This window comes from Otolemur garnettii, unplaced genomic scaffold (assembly GCF_000181295.1).
Source record: "Otolemur garnettii isolate 467f Iridium unplaced genomic scaffold, OtoGar3 scaffold00023, whole genome shotgun sequence".
Taxonomy (NCBI): Eukaryota; Metazoa; Chordata; class Mammalia; order Primates; family Galagidae; genus Otolemur; species Otolemur garnettii.
Window position 1 is genome coordinate 12,089,816 of NW_003852418.1, and position 6,177 is coordinate 12,095,992.

The window sequence follows — 6,177 nt, forward strand, 5'->3', positions numbered from 1 at the left end:
GGATTCGAACCCGCCACCTTAGGTGTACGTGGCTGGCGCCTTAGCCGGTTGAGCTATAGGCACCGAGCCCAAGTTATTTCTAATATTGCAAGACAGCTTCTCAATGGCCTGAGTATAAAATCCAAACTCCTCATCATGGTCTATATGGTCTCATTTTGGGCCATTCTTCTCCTTCCCTAGAAGCTCTAGGCCTGGGCTTTCTTGAATTTCTCATAAACACCAAGATTTTCCTCTGCCTGGATCCTTGGCACATGCTCTTCTCTCTGCCTGGAATGAACCACACCCCCCCCCCCCACACCTTCTAGTACTTAAATATCACTTTCTCAGAGCTTTTCCCACACCCATGCTAAGCAGAACACACTCAGGGCATTCACACCAGTCACTGCACCCTGTTTGATCAGTTGCCAACATTTAAAAACCAGGAAATTTCACACGAAATCATCCAGCCTCTCTTAAAGAATGGGAAGACCTTCCCACTAAGAAGTCCTCCTGTCCACCCAGCCACACAGACTGGAGGTGAGTCCTCCTGTGGGGCTGTGTGCTGGTAGCTCTCTCCTCCCACCCACATTCAGAGCATTGTCTGTCGCCCCTGGGGCAGAGAGGCAGTTGTATTCCCCAGTGCAGTCCCAGATCTAGCCTGTGCCTGGCTCCTGGCTAGACCTTGATAAATATGTGCTGAATGAATAAGTAAATAAATGAATGGTGCCCTCCCCCTCCCTGCATCCCACAGGCCACACCACTCGTTTGCCATCTAATCATACCCTTCCTTGCAAGACTCGTTAATTTGCTGCCCCAGTGCCTGCCTCCTCAGTAGATCTTATTAAAACACAAGTCTGATCCTTTCATTCCTCATTTTAAACATTTGCAGAGTCTCCCAGCAAAAACTCCTTACCCTCGCCTTCCAGTTCTTTCTCAATCTCTGCTTCCCACCTGCTCTTCCAGCCCCAAGATCCAGAGAGGGCCCCCACCCAGAGTACACCCACGCCCTGTTCGCTTGCAGGCTAGGGACACACCGTGTTCTTTCCCTGCCCCCTCCTCACTGCTGGTGTGAAGCTCCCTCTCTTAGAATGCCTCCTACCCCATACCTCCTCCCCATGCCTCCTCCCCCATGGCTCCTCCCCCCATGCCTCCTTCCCCCATGACTCCTCCCTACATGCCTCCTCCCCGCCATGCCTCCAGCAAACTCCTACTCATTCCTCAGCTCTGGTTCTAACCAAAGTCACTTCACCCAAGAAACACTCCAGAGCCCCCCCACCCCCAGAGCTGACTTAGTCATTCTCTCTTCTGCTCCCACTCCTCGCCTTTCATCCCCAGGCCTCAGCACTGAGTAAGCTTAAAATAGCAGCTGGTGCCTTCCAAGCCCTGCAGGGTGCCAGGCACCAAGCAAGCTTTATCTCCCTTAATCCTCACACCCATTCTCAGCCCCCACCCCCCAAGCCCAGAGGAACCCAAGGCACATTTTCTCACCTCCAACTGCCCAGAGAAGCCCCTCCTGCCACCCAATTTTACATTTTCTCCCTTTACTCCTCTCTCCACCCTCAGGCCTTCCCACCCCACTTCTTGGTTTTATTTTTCTCTGTGGCCCTTATCGCTTACACACCACGTACTTTAATTCATTTACTTGTGTTTGTCTCTCCCTCTTGGAATGTCAGCTCTAGGATAGCAGAGTTTTGTCTCTATTTTTAATTTCTATAGTTTCATTAACATCTAGAAAAGTGTTTGACATATAATAGGTTCTCAATCGTTATTTATGAAATCAGAGAAGGTAAATATTATTACTACCTTCATATAATCCATGATGAAAAAGAAATTGAGACATGTCAGCCCGGTGCCTGTAGCTCAGTAAGTAAGGCGTCAGCCACATACACTGGAACTGGCAAGTTCGAATCCAGCCCGGGTCCACCAAACAACGACAACTACAACCAAAAAATAGCCAAGCGTGTTGTGGCGGGCGCCTATAGTCCCAGCTACGCAGGAGGCTAAGACAAGAGAATCGCTTAAGCCAGCAGTTCTCAACCTGTGGGTCGCGACCCTTTTGTGGCAATGCAAATACATCACAGCATTAGGAAGGTTGAGAACCACCGGCTTAAGCCCAGGAGTTTGAGGTTGCTGTGAGCTGTGACGCCACAGCACTCTACCCAGGGTGACAGCTTGAGACTCTGTCTTAAAAAAAAAAAGAAAGAAAGAAATTGAGACATGTGTCCTAAGTTCCACAGTTGGATGGTGGTAAAACTAGATGTGACCCCTGGGTGGTCAAATCTAGTGTCTACTCCTTTAACTACTGTGCCTACCACCTCCAGGGAACAGCTTGTGGTTGTCTCTTCTTGGGTCTGACTTCTCAGCTAGACTGTGGCTTCCTTGGGGGCAAGAACTCTTTGTCTTCATATGACCATTTCCTTGTCTGATCCTTGGTAGGTGTTCAAGGAACATTTGTGGAACCAGTGTTCATGTAGGCGGTGGAGGGCTCACTCGAAGGCAGGAGTCACAGAGTCTTTCTTTTGCTGTTTTTGTTATCCTTTGTCTCCATGCCAAGCACAGTGCTATATACACAGTTGGGGCTTAATAAATACTTGATATATCAGCGAATTGCATCACAGCATTAGGTAATAAAAGTAATTAGCAATAGGGCGGTGCCCGTGGCTCAGTGAGTAGGGCACGGGCCCCATATACCAAGTGTGGTGGCTTCGAACCCAGCCCGGGCCAAACTGCAACAAAAAAAATAGCCGGGCATTGTGGCAGGCACCTGTAGTCTCAGCTACTCAGGAGGCTGAGGCAAGAGAATCACCTAAGCCCAAGAGCTGGAGGTTGTTGTGAGCTGGGATGCCACAGCACTCTACCAAGGGCAATAAAGTAAGACTGTCTCTTAAAAAAAAAATAAAAATAAAAGTTTGCCCTCATTGACTCGGCGCCTGTGGCTCAAGCGGCTAAGGCACCAGCCACAAACACCTAAGGTGGTGGGTTCGAATCCTCAGCCCAGGCCCGCCAAACAGCAATGATGGCTGCAACCAAAAAATGGCCAGGCGTTGTGGTGGGCGCCTGTAGTCCCAGCTACTTGGGACACTGAGGCAGGAGACTTGCTTGAGCCCAGGAGTTGGAGGTTGCTATGAGCTGTGATGCCATGGCACTATACCCAGGGGGATAGCTTGAGGCTCCGTCTCAAAAAAAAAAAAAAAAAAAAAGTTTGCCCTCATTGGAAATGAAAAGAGTCGCCTATTTATTACACATTTCCATTTTATTTCAAGGAATTTCTTTCAAAGGCTTCATTTTTTTTCTTTGAGACATAGTTTCACTGTATCCCCCTGGGTAGAGTGCTATGGCATCACAGCTCACAGCAACCTCAAATCCTTGGGCTTAAGCAATTCTCTTGCCTCAGCCTCCTGAGTAGCTGGGACTACAGGTGCCTACCACAATGCCTGGCTATTTTTTGGTTACAGTTGTCATTGTTGTTTAGTAGGCCCAGGCCGGCTTGAACCCACCAGCCTCGGTATGTGTGGCTGGCGCCCTACTCACTGGGCTTCGGGTGCTGAGCCTCTTTCAAAGGCTTTGATAGGATGCGTTATTTTCTAAATGATAATCACTAATATCACTAATCTAATCACTAATGATAATCACCACACTTGAGGGGTTGCAGAGCAGTTTCACATGGAGTGTCTCATTTGAGCCCTATGACATCTGATGAGGTCAGCATTGCTGTCTACCTTGTATAGAGGAGCAAGAGGAGAAATGTGAGGCTTTGAGTGGGTAAAAGAACAGGGTCAAGGTCACCCAGACAACACGGAGCAGAGCAAGAACTCAAATGAACATCTCTCAGTTTAAAAAACAAATAAGATCTAAGTGTCTCCAAATATAAAGCACTCATGTGCAACCTAAAAGTAAAGGAGTTAATCCATGGAAAAGTACTTAGCACAGTTTCTGGCACCTGGTAGGTCTCTTACAAATGTTAACTATCATCATCTTCATCAACACCTCCCGGGAACTGGAATATTCTGGCTGGTGACTGCAGTCTGTCTGTTGACCCTGATGGAAAGATTACTCTTTTCATTCCAGTTCATCCCTGGTAATGTTGAAATAATGATCAATCTCCACTATCCCTGGGGTACCATAGAATGTTAAGAGCTGGAAGGAGTTGTGGAGATGATCTCATCCGGTGCCTGCATTTACAGATGGAGAAATTGAGAACCCAAGAGGGTCACAAAGCAAACCCGTGGCAGGGCCAAGGCAAGGGCAAGGCTAAGGCACTGTGTCTGGCACATACTGCCACCCGCTAAGATGGGTTTTTACTGAGAAGGGCACCTAACCTCTTAAAGGCTACAGGAAATAATTCATTTGTCTCCCTAGTTGTGAGCATCATAGAGTATTATAAACGATTAACCAGAAAACAGATCATGTGACTTAATTCCACCTCTGCTAAAGGGCTTAAAATGCTTCAGTGAGTAGTCTGAGATTCATAAATACACAGTTCAACTCTTTCTCAAAGAATTATTAACCAGCTCCATCAAACCTTGAGCAATCAAGGAGAAAAAGAGCTGGCAAGAGAAATTTCTTGACCAAAATGTCACCAACAGCGCAGCTGACTTCTTGTCACCTTTCTTATTTTTCTCTAAGAGTTAGAGGAAGAAGGAAAGAAGTTATCATTATGCAAGATGGGAATTAAGAAAACAAACTGTGGAAAATTACAAATTCCGCCTCAAAAGGTAGGTTTCAAAGGAACACAACGGCACAACAGGGTGTTTATAGAACTGAAAGACAGAAAGTATTGACAAGGCGTAGAAAGCAGAAACACAACCCTCACTAAGGACTTTCAGAGGGTGGAGATGGGCTGGAGAGGCCTGGCAGTGCGTGGCTGTGATAACCTCTGGGCGTTCGGTCCAACTAATGATTTAGTGAACCTATAATTTACAGAGTCCCTAATGTCATACATTCACCTCACTTATCTTCCTAACCCACTGAGCATTAATTCTCCCAGGCATGGGACTGGCTTTTCATGCCACACGCAGGTCTTGATCAGCTTTAGCTTGAGGATTTGGGGGTGGGAGGGGATAAAGGAGAGAAAGCAGGTTAAGGTTTAAGTCTTCAAACCCAAGAAACAGGAACATAAATCCTTCTCTGTGCTGTTTCTCTGGGTTTCGTGCTTCTCAAGCAAGGCCACAACTCAGGCTCTGTGAACAAACTTTCGGCCCTGACAGCTTTCAAGGGTACTCCTCCTCCACAATGCCTTCTATCAAATCCAAATCATTTCCCACATTCCTTCCTTACACAGCCCCGGCCCACCAGTGACGCAGGACTCAGAGCAAATTCCACTCAGGAGATCCAGGAAGCTCTGGCCCGGCCCTCCCTTCTAGAAAAGAAAGTCCAAGTACAGAGGGATGCCACACCCAGGGGGGAGGTGAGAGAGGATGTGACAGCACCTCCAGGAATGCAGGGCCCCCGCAGGTGCGCTGACACCCACAAACTTCCTTTACAAAAGGGCCTGAGAAATCAGTACTGATAACAGGAATAAGGCTCAACCACCCAAGGATCAGTCACTCAGAGCTGGGCCCTGTTCCTGGGGCGTGGTGCTGCCAACAGGGGAGTGGGCAGGGAAAGCTGAGACTTGAGATCCCTAAAGGTTGTGACACGTCTTCTAGTCCAGCAATGATCAGAGTGTGGTCCAGGGACCTCTGGGAATCCCTGAGACCTTTTTCGGGGTATAGCAGGGTCAAAATACTTTCCAAAATACCAAGATGTCATTTGTTCTTTTCATCCTCATTGTTGAGTGAGGTGTTCTATGATGAAGGGTTCCAGAAAGGGCATGTGATGACATCATCGCTCTGATGACTACCTGAATGTGTGCTTGTGCATTCTTGTATTTTAATTCTCAGCCTTTTTTTTTGAGACAGAGTCTCCCTTTATCACACTCAGTAGAGTACTGTGACGTCATAGCTCACAGCAACCTCAAACTCTTGGGCTCAAGAGATTCTTTTGCCTCAGCCTCCCAAGTAGCTGGGACTATGGGTGCCTGCCACAACACCTGGCTATTTTTAGACATGAGGTCTGGCTCTGGCTTAGGCTGATCTCTAACACATGAGTTCAAGCAATCCACCCACCTCAGCCTCCTACAGTGCTAGGATTACAGGTGTGAGCCACTGTGCCCGGTCTCATTAATTCTCAGCTTTAATTCTTTTTTTTTTTTTTTTT